General features: G+C 38.7%; 2 pseudogenes; both read left to right on the top strand.

Moving 5' to 3' along the window:
• The first annotated feature begins 2,413 nt into the window (after positions 1–2,413).
• Positions 2,414–3,346, top strand: LOC138084160 (putative olfactory receptor 8G3; annotated as a pseudogene).
• Positions 3,347–9,256: 5,910 nt separating this feature from the next.
• Positions 9,257–14,248, top strand: LOC138083491 (putative olfactory receptor 8G2; annotated as a pseudogene).
• Positions 14,249–14,634: the final 386 nt, after the last annotated feature.

Below are 14,634 nucleotides of genomic sequence, written 5' to 3'. Positions count from 1 at the left end.
TCCTTTCCTTGCCAAATAAAACTGAGCTGTAACACTGGTCCATCCATCAGTTCAAATTTTTGCTGTGGTGAGACATTAGAAAGGAAATTACAAACTCCCCTGACAAAGCAAACTTTTTAATATGTGTATAATAATTTGCATTGCCTGGCTGCATCTAAATATCCAGCCTCTATTTTCCTCTTCAGCCCAAAATTACGAAGCTATTTGCCACTTCTCCAAAAGAAAATGGTATCAAAATTTGATGTCTTTGGAGATGTTGTTACAAGTCTGAAATGCAATTCATTTCTATTTCATCTGCTAAAGTTCTGCAAAAAGTCTGACCTAATTCCAATAAGATGACTTAAATTGTTTCCTTTGTTCTCTAACTTTATATCATAAATACCCTAATGCTACAGAGATTACATTATATTGTGTTTTCTAAGCTCCTTGGGCATTCTGGCTATATTTCTGATTTCTGTGTATAATTCATATGTACTGGGTTCACAGAAGGAATTCATCAGTTGAGGGAAGAAGAATTGCGCCCACATGATCAAGTACTATGGATGGTGACAATAAACAGTGTATTTCAAAATTTTCACATAGTTAAATTAAAAATTAAGTTCAGTCCAGTTACTTAGTCGGGTCCAAATATTGTGACGCCATGGACTGCAGCACGCCAGGCCTTCCTGTCCATCACCAACACCCGGAGTTTACTCAAACTCATGTCCATTGAGTCAGTGATGACATCCAACCATCTCACCTATGTCGTCCCCTTCTCCTCCTCCTTTCAATCTTTCCCAGCATCAGGGCCTTTTCAAATGAGTCAGCTCTTTGCATCAGGTGGCCAAAGTATTGGAGTTTCAGCTTCAGCATCAGTCCTTCCAATGAACACTCAGGACTGATCTCCCTCAGGATGGACTTGTTGGATCTCCTTGCAGTCCAAGGGATTCTCAAGAATCTTCTCCAACAACACCGTTCAAAACCATCAATTCTTTGGTGCTCAGCTTTTTTATAGTCCAACTCTCACATGCATACATAACTACTGGAAAAATTATAGCCTTGACTAGACGGACCTCTGTTGGCAAAGTAATGTCTCTGCTTTTTAATATGCTGTATAGGTTGGTCATAAATTTCCTTCCAAGGAGTAAGTGTCCTTTAATTTCATGGCTGCAGTCACCATCTGCAGTGATTTTGGAGCCCCCCAAAATAAAGTCTGTCACTGTTTCTACTGTTTCCCCATCTATTTCCCATGAAGTGATGGGACCAGATGCCATGATCTTCGTTTTCTGAATGTAGAGCTTTAAGCCAACTTTTTCACTCTCCTCTTTAACTTTCATTAAGTGGCTCTTTAGTTCTTCTTCACTTTCTGCCATAAGGGTGGTGTCATTTGCATATCTGAGGTTAGTGATATTTCTCCCGGCAATCTTGATTTCAGCTTGTACTTCTTCCAGTCCAGCATTTGTCATGATGTACTCTGCATATAAGTTAAATAAGCAGGGTGACACTATACAGCCTTGACGTACTCCTTTTCCTATTTAGAACCAGTCTGTTGTTCCATGTTCAGTTCTAACTGTTGCTTCCTGACCTGCATACAGATTTCTCAAGAGGCAGGTCAGGTGGTCTGGTATTCCCATCTCTTTCAGAATTTTCCACAGTTTGTTGTGATCCACACAGTCAAAGGCTTTGGCATAGTCAATAAAGCAGAAATAGATGTTTTTCTGGAATTCTCTTTCTTTTTCGATGATCCAGCAGATGTTGGCAATTTGATCTCTGGTTCCTCTGCCTTTTCTAAAACCGCTTGAACATCAGGAAGTTCACGGTTCATGTATTGCTGAAGCCTGGCTTGGAGAATTTTGAGCATTACTTTACTAGCGTGTGAGATGAGTGCAATTGTGTGGTATTTTGAGCATTAGTAAGGAAAATAGTTGAGAATAATACATTTACTTTTTGTAGATTTATGAATCCTCTTAATTTATTAGAGAAAGCACGCACTACTCTTAAATATTCTCAGTGAAATAAAAATACAATGCCATTTTACACGAATATTATTAAGACATACATAAAGAACATGGGAATAAAGAAAAAGTCCTCAGAGGTCTCAATAGTACTGTTCACTCTGATTTTAAAAATCTATGAGTTGGTGTTTTCTCTTAAAATGTTACAGAGTATCTTAATTATAAATTTCATGAAGTTTGTATATTTTTCATCTGGTTCAACTAGGATCATTGTTTGTCTCAGAGGAGCAGGAGAGACTCAGGAGACCCCTGCATCATGAGTCTCTTTTGATGAGGGATCAAACAATGACCTTCCCAGAATTGCTCTCCCCAGAACCCACTCACAGGAGCACACGTGCCCACAGACACTCACACACATGCACACATGGGCATAAAATCTGCTCATTTTCTCTTTCAACATAGGACTGATTGAGAAGATAATGGGCCCTGGAAATCACTCCTCAATGACTGAGTTCATTCTTGCTGGGCTCACAGAACAGCCACAACTCCAGCTGCCCCCTTTCCTCCTCTTCCTAGGAATCTATGTGGTCATGGTGATGGGGAACCTGGGCATGATCACACTGACTGGGCTCAGTTCACACCTGCACACCCCCATATACTATTTCTTCACCAGCTTGTCCTTTATTGATCTCTGTCAGTCCACTGTCATTACCCCCCAAATGCTGGTGAACTTTATGACAGAGAAGAATGTTATCTCCTATCCTGAATGGATGACTCAATTTTATTTCTTCATCATTTTTGCTATTTCAGAAAGTGACATGCTGGCTGCAATGGCATATGACCACTATGTTGCCATCTGCAACCCCTTGCTTTACAATGTCACCATGGCTTATCACATCTGCTTATAAACTTATGGGAGTTTATATTTTGGGCATCACTGGATCCACAATTCATGCAGGATTTATGTTGAGACTCCTTTTCTGCAAGAACAATGTGGTTAATCATTATTTCTGTGATCTCTTCCCACTCTTGGAGCTATCCTGTTCCAGCATCTATGTTAATGAATTATTGGTTATACTATTAAGTGCATTTAACATTTTAATTTCTGCCTTAGTTATTTTGCTTCCTACATCTTCATCATCTCCAGCATCCTCCAAATCCACTCCAAGGAGGGCAGGTCCAAAGCCTTCAGCACCTGAAGCTCTCACATCTCAGCTGTTGCTATTTTCTATGGATCTACTGCATTCATGTACCTGAAGCCATGATCAGTCAGCTCTACGGACCAAGGGAAAGTATCCTCTGTGTTTTACATCATCATTGTGCCCATGCTAATGCCCCTGATCTACCCTCTATGAAATAGGGATGTCAGATTTGCACTGAAAATAATTCTAGACTGTGCAAAACATATATGAACAGAAACAATAGCATGATGGCATATCAGTTATTTGGACTGCCAAGAAATTCCAATTCATAATTATTTAGAATATATTTAATAGAAAAAAACTCTATCCTTAATTGATCCCTTTGTAATAGGTATTAATAACTTGTTTTCCAACAAATATATTATTCGAACTCTAAGAGGTGAATTCTTTGATGATTAGGTCAGAATAAGAAATAGAGAAGATAATTTGAAATTAATAAAAATTCCAAGATGTTGCAGCTAATGTTCCTTAGTTCTGAATCCATTAGGAGACCCATTCAAATTTGTTTGTCTCTCTGTTGTTGTTCAGTTACTCAGTCATGTCCAGTTCTTTGTGACCCCAAGGACTGCAGCATGCCAGGCTTCTCTGTCCTTCACCATCTCCTGGAGTTTGCTCAGACTCGTGTCCATTGAGTTGGCAATGCCATCCAACCATTGACCATCTTGTCCTCTGTCATCCCCTTCTCCTCCTTACTTCAATCTCTCCCAACATCAAGATCTTTTCCAATGAGTTGACTCTTTGCCTCAGGTGGCCAAAGTATGTTTCTCCGAGTTTACTCCAGTTTTATTTTCATATTATGTTTCATTATGTTAAGTATTAGACCTCTTTAGTCCAAAGTTTCAAATTTCATGAGGTCTATAACTGTGATTTTGTAATTCTTTTATTCCAGTTTAAATATCATTGAGTGGTAAAATTCTTTCTTTTTAAAAAATTGAAATTTATTTATTTTAATTGGAGGCTAATTACTTTACAATATTGTATTGGTTTTGCCATACATCAACATGAATCCGCCATGGGTGTACACATGTTTCCCATCCTGAAACCCCCTCCCACATCTCTTCCTGTACCATCCCTCTGGGGCTGGTGCACTGGGATGACCTAGAGGGATGGTAAAATTCTTTCTAAACTCAACATTCAAAAAACTAAGATCTTGGCTACTGGTGCCATCACTTCATGGCAAATAGATAAGGAACAAGTGGAAACAGTGACAAATTTTATTTTCGTGGGCTCCAAAATCCATGTGGACAGTGACTGTGGCCGCAAAATTAATAGATACTTGTGCCTTGAAAGAAAAGCTATGATTAATCTAGACAGGAGACGGCCCAGAGGGATGGTATGGGGAGGGAGGAGGGAGGGGAGTTCAGGATGGGGAACACGTGTATACCTGTGGCGGATTCATGTTGTTGTATGGCAAAACCAATACAATATTGTAAAGTAATTAACCTCCAATTAAAATAAATAAATTTATATTAAAAAAGAAGCATATATAACACATACATTTCTATATTTTTCCTCACCATTTCCCTTTTAGTAGTAGATGAAAATAAAGTCATCAGTTTCCTAGCTAGTCTTTTTGGGGTGCCAATATCCAGCTGATGCAGACAGCACATTAAATATTTTGAATATTAATATTAATATGTGTCAAGTTTTATGAATACATCCTAATGTCTAAATAGAATTAGCAAAGATCAATGAGAATAAAAAGTTTCAAATCTGACACACAAAGGTTTTCCCTTCTGATTTTCTACTTACTCCTCGTGGGCAATTACTTTAGAAAATTCCTTTAGTGTATGTCTTTAAAATTTCCTAAAGTTTGAACTTTAAATTAGCTTGACAGAGAAGTCCTTGGAGCTCAAACAAAATCTATCACATCCTTGTTTACAATACATAATCTTACAAAAGCAAGGTACCACATATATTAAACACTGGTGAGTCAATGGGGAAAAGAGAAATTTTGATTATTTCTGAAGAGTTGATACTTGTGAGACAAGATTTTAGTGGGAGATCATTATCATTATTTGTTCCTCATCAGACTCTTAACATCAGTACCAGAGAGTATAAAATCATCATTCATATCAACCAACCTTAACAGAAGGCTGCCAACATGTTCAGAGGTCAGGACTAATGATTCACAACAGAGACTATTAGATCCTGACCCTCAACAACAAGGAGTCATGCAAGGTGAGGACTCAGAACTATCCAGCAGAATCACGAGAATAATTTTTTCCTTCAGAAAACTGGGGGAGAAAAATACAAGGTACTGATATCTTGGAAAGCAGCCATTCTGTGTCTGAATCCCAACCTTAACTATTAAAATTTAGAGTCCTTTAATTTGGCTCACTCCCACAGCATTTAGAGATATTCATATTTATTTATCTATCTCTACCTGTCATCATTCTAATATTCACACTTCCTCATGAACAGAGATTTCCTCATTCATCTACTTGTCCCTGCTAATAAAATGATGGCAAAGGTTTCCTTGTTTACTCGCTTCAACTCAGGCAGTGTAAGCATTTCATTCACTTGTGTTTAGTCTGTAACTTATCTCCAAATTTCTTTCAATATTTTTATTAAAAGCGCATGTTTATGGTATTTGTTGTAAGTCAGGAACTGTGCCAATTACTGTATTAAGTTTACAGTCTAATACAAAAGAAAACTCAACTAAAAATAAACATAATAAGTATATACTATTAAGAGTGTACTTACTGTAATCATAAGAAACACATTCATAGGCACATAGAATAAGATCTTTTTGACTGTTACACTATTGAAGCCCTTAACTAAAGGGCCTTAACCATCAAATAGATTTCTTAGGATAAGGAGAACAGAATGAGAGAAAAGTTAAAGAAATATGATGAATCATAAATGAAAACCTCATTTTTTAAATAAAAATAACATAATGTGATATCTGTTGAAACATGAAAACAAAACACTTTTGTTGTTATTAGGTGATATATATCTTCACATAACAAAGAAAATCATTAAGTTTATTTGGAGACTCTGGAAAATATCCATAATTTAGGAAGCTAATATTTGATTAAAATTTTTCAAATCTCTCATTTATTGTTTTTAATTGTGCAGAAATTGTGCTAAATAAAGGAAAAAATTAAACTATGCCATAATTAATGGATGAGAATGTTGGCTAAGTAAAAGACAAAGATTAGAAAAATGAGAATATTGTTTAAGCAAGATAAAACAGAAAAACACAAGGAACTGACATTTTGGAGAGCAGGAGGGTTGTGTCTGAATCCTTGTGGCTCCCTCCTACAGCACTCAGAGATGCATATATTTCTTTATTTATCTCTATCTGTCATCAGTCTAATATTTACACTCAATGGATACCCCAACGTTCATCGCTGCAGTATTCACAATAGCAAGGCCATGGAAGCAACCTAGATGTCCATCAATAGATGAATTGATAAAGAAGTTGTGGTACATTTATACAATGCAATATTACTCAGCCATAAAAAGAATACATTTGAATCAGTTCTTTTGAGGTGGAAGAACCTGGAGCCTATTACACAGAGTGAAGTAAGTCAGAAAGAAAAACACCAATATGGCATATTAATGCAAATATATTGAATCTAGAAAGATGGTACTGATGATCCTATTTGCGGGGCAGCAGGGAGAGGCAGACTTAAAGAACAGACTTGTGGACACAGTGGGGGAAGAGGAGGGTGGTATGAATTGAGAGAGTTACATGGAAACATACACATTACCATATGGAAAATAGATAGCTAGTAGGAATTTGCTGTTATGATGCAGGGGGCTCAAATATGGAGCTGTGTGACAACTTAAAAGAGGTGGAATGGGGTGGGGGGCGGGGAGAGAAGGCCAAGAGGGAGAGGATATATGTATGCCTATGGCTGATTCATGTTGATGTATGGCAGAAACCACCACAATATTGTAAATCAATTATCCTCCAATTAAACATAAATAAATTTGTTTTTAATGCAGGGAAAAAAATTGTCATTGTTTAGTTCTTACCAGGAACCAGGAACTGTGCTAAGCAACATGTAGGCAACAATTAATTTAGTTATCAAACGAAGCAGATATTTAAGTTTTTGCTTTTCAGAGAGTTGAAGAGTAGAAGGGATTATCCCTAGGTCACACATCAATCATGAGGTTGAATTAAAGTTTTAATTCATTACTGTCTAACTTAGTATCATAAACAATAAGAATTAAGAAATCATAAATTTGGGAACTGGAATAAATGTTAAAGAGAATTGGATTCAACCAGGTGCTTGTATCTTTAAACAATATTTGCTAAGCCACTGACCATTCAAGCTGACCACAACATTTTGACTATAAGATCATGTTGTGTCTGATGATTGGAATGTTAAACCTTTGCTGTGAAATCAAATATTTCTCTCTACAGTTTCAAACAGTTAATTTTACTTTAATCTCTTAAGACATACAAAGATATACCTCTAAAATAAGTCAATACATTTAACACTGAGATGACTGTCATATTCAGTTTTGCTCTACTAAAAATATCTTCAGTTATTTCAGCCATTCTAAAATCACATATTTCTAGATCATTTTTTCTGAAGCTGTCTAATTTTTCCCTATCACATAAAGTATTTTACCTCAAATTGAGCACACTAATCCAACTGTTGCTTAAGCATTAAGTAAGAACATGAGTTTTCATTTTCTGCAATATAATAATTTTCTTTGTAAATTTAAACTAAAAACACATTGGTCTTAAAAAAATACTAACTAGCTAATGTAACTGTTACTGGTTAATGTAACAGTTACTGGTTAATGTAACACATTGGTCTTTAAAAAATCACTAGCTAACTAATGTTGCCTAAAATTTCTACTTGTATTTTGCATATGCTCTACAAATTCATATCCCCACCATCTTTGAATTCTATGAAGAACATATGCAAAACATGATTATTTTTAAAAAACGTATCATAAATGACCCTTAGTGTTTGTCTTCAAAAAACATTATTATATTTTAGAAATATGAATAATTGTCTGACTACCAGTACTTCAACCATGAAGCTCGAATTGCCCAAACTATTCTTAGTGTACTGCTTCTGGGGTCAGAGTGGTGGAATATATGACTTAAATTTATGCCATTACTTTATGTTCTCTTAGAGCTTTCAAATTAGAAATAGGAGGGGAATTGGTGGGACTTGGAAAAGCTGTTGAGATATAAATACGATGGCAGCTAAGCAGTTGTGTTTCTGAATTCCTGGTTCATGGTCTGGGCTGGAAGAAGGTGAGCACTAAAGCAACAGATATCAGGGGGAATGAAGCTGATAGTTGCCCAGTATTTCTGCAATTATAGGGCTTCCCTCGTAGCTCAGCTAGTAAAGAATCTGCCTGTTATGTGAAAGACCCCAGTTTGAGCCCTGGGTTGGGAAGATCCCCTGGATAAAGGATAAGCTACCCATTCCAGTATTCTTGGGCTTCCCTTGTGACTCAGCTGGTAAAGAATCTGCCCACAATGCGGGAGACCTGGGTTCTATCCATGGGTTGGGAAGATCCCAACCCAACTCCAAGATTCCCTTGAAGAAGGGAAAGGCTACCCACTCAAGTATTCTGGCCTGGAGAACTCAATGGACTGTATAGTCCATGGGGTCACAAAGAGCTGGGCATGACTGAGCGGCTTTCACTTTCATTTTTCTGAAATTCTGATTGGGTTTTCTGTAAGAAATATCTCAGACTAATACAACGACTTTTCACGGCCTTACGTAACCTTTGTTTACAAAGTACAGGAAGTATACACTGCTATCACTTATTCTGAGTGAAATGAAAATACTGGCCATTTGACATGCATTATATTAATATAGACACATCGGGTATGAAAGGAAAAGACAAAGTCCTCAGAAATGAGTAGAATTGAAAAATCCAGAATTTGTATCTTCTTTTAAAATGTTATTAGATATCAATTATAATTTTCTTGACGTCTATAATTTCTATTCTGGTACAACCAAAATCATTGTTTTTCAAGAGATCCCCACATTATGAACTTCCTCTGATGAGTGGTAAAGTAATGATCTCTCCAGAATTACTCTCCCTCACACATACACATGTACAAACACACACACAGAGGAACAAAAAAGTGCACTCATCTTCTCTTTTTATACACGAACCTCGGAGAGGATTATGGACCCTGGAAATCACTCCTTAGTGATTGAGTTCATTCTCGCTGGGCTCACAGAAAAGCCATGACTCAAGCTGCCACTTTTCCTCCTCTTTCTAGGAATCTATGTGGTCATGGTGGTGGGGAACCTGGGCATGATCACATTGAAAGGGCTCAGTTCTCACCTGCACACTCCCATGTACTATTTCCTCAGCAGTTTGTTCTTTATTGACCTCAGTCAGTCCACTGTCATTATCCTCAAAATGCTGGTGAGCTTTGTGACAGAGAAGAAGACTATCTCCTACCCAGCATGTATGACTCAACTCTTTTTCTTTCTTGTTTTGGTTATATCAGAATGTCATATGTTGGCTGTAATGGCATAGGACCGCTATCTTACCATCTGTAACCCCTTAATTTACAACATCTTCATGTCTTACCACATCTGCTTCCACCTCACAGTACGACTTTATATTTTGGACTTAATTTGGTCTACGATCCATACAGATTTTTATGCTGAGACTCCTTTTCTGCAAGAACAAGGTTCGGTTAAGTTGTGTTCAGTCGCTCAGTCATGTCTGACTCTGTAACCCCATGAACTGAGGCACACCAGGCTTACCTGTCCAAAACCAACTCCTGGAGCTTACTCAAACTCATGTCCATCAAGTTGGTGATGCCATCCAACCATCTCATCCTCTGCAATCCCCTTCTCCTCCAGTCTTCAATCTTTCCCACCATCAGCGTCTTTTTCAATAAGTCAGTTCTTCGCATCAGGTGCCCATAGTATTGGATTTCAGCTTCAGCATCAGTCCTTCCAATGAACTCCTTGCAAACCAAGGGACTCTCGAGTCTTCTCCAACACCACAGTTCAAAAGCACCAATTCTTCAGCACTCAGCTTTCTTTGGTCCAACTCTTACATCCATACATGACTACTGGAAAAACCATAGCTTTGACTAGATGGACCTTGGCAAAGAAATGTCTCTTCTTTTTAATATGCTGTCTAGGTTGGTCATAGCTTTTCTTCCAAGGAGCAAGTATCTTTTAATTTCATGGCTTCAGTCACCATCTGCAGTGATTTTTGGATCCCAGGAAAATAAAGTCTCTCATTGTATCCATTATTTCCCCATCTATTTGCCATGAAATGATGGGACTGGATGTCATGATCTTAGTTTTCTGAATCGTTGAGTTTTAAGCCAACATTTTCACTCTCTTTTTTCACTTTCATCAAGAAGCTCTTTAGTTCTTCTTTGCTTTCTGCCATAAGGGTGGTGTCATCTGCATATCTGAGGTGATTGGTATTTCTCCCAGCAATCTAGATTTCAGCTTGTGATTCATCCAGCTCAGCATTTCTCATGATGTATTCTGCATACAAGTTAAATAAGTAGGGCGGCAATATATAGCCTTGACGTACTTCTTTCCCAATTTGGAACCAGTCTGTTGTTCTATGTCCAGTTCTAACTGTTGCTTCTTGACTTGCATACAGATTTTTCAGGAGGCAAGTTAGGTGGTCTGGTATTCTCATGCCTTGAAGGATTTTCTACAGTTTGTGGAAGGCTTTGGCACACACAGTCAAAGGCTTTGGCATAGTCAGTAAAGCAGAAGTAGATGTTTTTCTGGGACTCTCTGGCTTTTTTTCAATGATCCAATGGATGTTGCCAGTTTGATCTCTGGTTCCTCTGCCTTTTCTACATTCAGCTTGAACATCTAGAAATTCAAAGTTCATGTACTGTTGAAGCCTGACTTGGAGAATTTTGAGCATTACTTTGTTAGTGTGTGAAATGAGTGCAATTGTGTGGTAGTTTGAGCATTCTTTGGCATTGCCTTTCTTTGGTGTTAGAATGAAAGCTGACCTTTTCCAGTCCTGTGGCCACTGTTGAGTTTCCCAAATTTGCTGGCATATTGATTCCTGCATTTTCACAGCATCATCTTTTAGGGTTTGAAATCGCTCAACTGGGATTCCACCACCTCCACTAGCTTTGTTCATAGTGATGCTTCCTAAGGCCCACTGGACTTCACATTCCAGGATGTCTGGCTCTAGGTGAGTGATCACACCATTGTGGTTATCTAGGTCATGATGATCTTTTTTGTACAGTTCTTCTGTGTATTCTTGCCACCTCTTCTTAATATCTTCTGCTTCTGTTAGGTCCATACCATTTCTGTCCTTTATTGTGCCCATCTTTGCATGAAGTGTTACCTTGCTAACTCTAACTTTCTTGATGAGGTCCTTAATCTTTCCCTTGCTATTGTTTTCCTCTATTTCTTTGCATTGATCACTGAGGAAGGCTTTCTTATCTCTCCTTGCTATTCTTTGGAACTCTGAATTCAATTGGGTATATCTTGCCTTTTCTCCTTTGCCTTTTGCATCTTTTCTTTAATCAGCTATTTGTAAGGCCTCCTCAGAAAACCATTGTGACTTTTTGCATTACTTTTTCTTGGGGATGGTCTTGATAACTGCCTTCTGGAAAATGTCTTGAATTTCTGTCCATAGTTCTTCAGGCACTCTGTCTACCAGATCTAATCTCTTGAATCTATTTCTCACTTCCACTGTATAATCATAAGAATTTGATTTAGGTCATACCTGAATGGTCTCAAGGTTTTCCCTACTTTCTTCAATTTAAGTCTGAGTTTGGCAATAAAGGGTTCATTGTCTGAGCTACAGTCAACTCCCAGTCTTGTTTTTGCTGGCTCTATAGAGCTTCTCCATGCTACAAAGAATATAATGAATCTGATTTTGGTATTGACCATCTGGTGATGTCCATGGATAGAGTCTTCTCTTGTGTTGTTGGAAGAAGGTGTTTGCTATGACATGTGAGTTCTCTTGGCACAACTCTGTTAGCTTTTACCCTGCTTCATTTTGTACTCCAAGGCTAAATTTTCCCATTACTCCAGGTATCTCTACACTTCCTACTTTTGCATGTCTGTCGTCTATAAAGAAGAGGACACCTGTTTTAGGTATTAGTCCTAGATGGTCTTGTAGGTCTTCATAGAACCATTCAACTTCAGCTTCTTCAGCATTACGGGTTGGAGCATAGACTTGGATTACTGTGATATTGAATGGTTTGCCTTGGAGACGAACAGAGATCATTCTGTCATTTTTGCGATTGCATCCAAGTACTCTATTTCGGACTCTTTTGCTTACTAGATGGCTACTCCATTTCTTCTAAGGGATTCTTGCCTATGGTGGTAGATATAATGGTCATCTGAGTTAAATTCACCCATTCCAGTCCATTTTAGTTCGTTGATTCCTAAAATGTTGATGTTCACTCTTGCTGTCTCCTGTTTGACCTCTTTCAATTTGCTTTGATTCGTAGGCCTAACATTCCAGGTTCCTATGCAATATTGCTCTTTACAGCATTGGGCTTTACTTCCATCACAAGCCACGTCCACAACTGGGTGTTGTTTTTGCTTTGGCTCTGCCTCTTCATTCTTTTTGGAGTTAGTTCTCCGCTGATCTCCGATAGCATACTGCGCATCCACTGATCTGGGGAGTTCATCTTTCAGTGTCCTATCTTTTTGCCTTTTCATACTGTTCACTGGGTTCTCAAGGCAAGAATACTACTGAAGTTGTTTACCAGTGCCTGCTCCTGTGGACTACATTTTTGCCAGAACTCTCCACCATGACCCGTTCATCTTGGGTGGCCCTACATGGGATGGCTCATAGTTTCATTGAGTTAGAAATGGCTGTGGTCCATGGGATAAAATTGGTTAGTTTTCTGTGACTGTGGTTTTCATTCTGTCTTCCCTCTGATGGATAAGGATAAAGAGGCTTATGGAAGCTTCCTGTTGGGAGAGACTGACTGAGTGGGAAACTTGGTCTTGTTCTGACTTCAAGATGGCAGACTAGAAGGACGTGCACTAATCTTCTCCTCTGAGAACTCCTAAATTGCAACTCATTGCTGAACAACCTTTGACAGGAGAATTTGAATCCCACAAAAAAGATACCCCATGTCCAAGGGCAAAGGAGAAGCCCCAGCAAGATGATAAGAGGGGTGAAGTCGCATTTAGAATCAACCCCATACCCACCAGAGATGCTTGGAGGGCTCAAACAAACCTTGTGTGCATCAGGACCCAAAGACCCCACAGAGTCTGATCCAGAACTGTATTTGTGTGTCTACTGTGGAGGTAGGGGTCATCACTGGACTGCTGCAGAGGCAGGGGCTCTGAGTGCAGTAGACCTGGGTATGGCATAAGCCCTCTTGGAGGAGTTCACCATTAACCCTGCCATAGAGCCACTGGAACTTACACAGGGCTGAGGAAACAGCCTCTTGAAGGGCACAATCAAAAGCTTATGTGCACCAGGACCCAGGAGAAAGGAATAGTGGCCTCATAAGAGATTGACACAGACTAGCCTGTGAGTGTCCAAGAGTGTCTGGTGGAGCCATGGGTCGGCAGTGGCCTGCTGCAGGGTAGGGGGCATTGAGTGCAGCTTTGTGTGCATGGGACCATTTGAAGGGGGTCACCATTGTCTTCATTACCTCGTCCATAGTTTGGCCTCAGGTCAAATAACAGGCAGAGAACACAGAACTGCCCATCAACAGAAAATTGGATTAAAGATTTACTGAGCATGGCCCTGCCCATCAGAACAAGAACAAAGTGGTTAACCATTACTTCTGTGATCTCTTTCCACTCTTGGAGCTATCCTGTCCCAGCATCTATATCAGTGGATTATTGGTTCTAGTCTTGAGTGCATTTAACATCCTGACTCCTGCCTTAACCATCCTTACATCCTACATCTTCATCCTCTCCAGCATCCTCCAAATCCAGCCACTGAGGGCAGGTCCAAAGCCTTCAGCACCTGCAGCTCTCACATCTCAGCTGTTGCTGTTTTCTTTGGATCTGCAGCATTCATGTTCCTGCAGCCATCATCTGTGAGCTCCATGGATCAAGGAAAAGTGCCCTCTGTGTTTTATACCTGCTTTTTTCCCCTGCCAAATCCTCTGCAGAATAAGGGTGTCTGCAGAATAAGGGTGTCAAATTTGTCCTGAAGAAAGTTCTGGGAAGAGGAAAATGTGTATGAATAGAATCAGTAGCATGATGTCATAGAAGTCCTTTGGTTTGCTTAGATATGCAGTGTGTTAGATTTACTGTTCAAATTTTTGGAAATTTATTGATATGTCTCTATATAATTGACCTCCAAAATTCTCCTCCTGGCTACTTCTTTGAACATACTTTACAATGATTATATAAGGAGAAATACAATAATAGAATTTTAAAATTTCTTGAATATTAAAGGAGCTTAGTTTTATTTTTAATGATAGTATATCTAGGAAGAACAACAATGCTTTTGATGATTATGGTGAAAATCACCATATTACTGTATGGTGCATTCATATGCAGTAGTAAGGCATATTATCAAGATTTATGAAATATAAAGCACTATGCCCAGTATTTTAAATTGATAGC

This window comes from Capricornis sumatraensis, chromosome 8 (genome assembly GCF_032405125.1).
Source record: "Capricornis sumatraensis isolate serow.1 chromosome 8, serow.2, whole genome shotgun sequence".
Taxonomy (NCBI): domain Eukaryota; kingdom Metazoa; phylum Chordata; class Mammalia; order Artiodactyla; family Bovidae; genus Capricornis; species Capricornis sumatraensis.
This window is presented reverse-complemented; position numbering and strand designations above follow the sequence as displayed.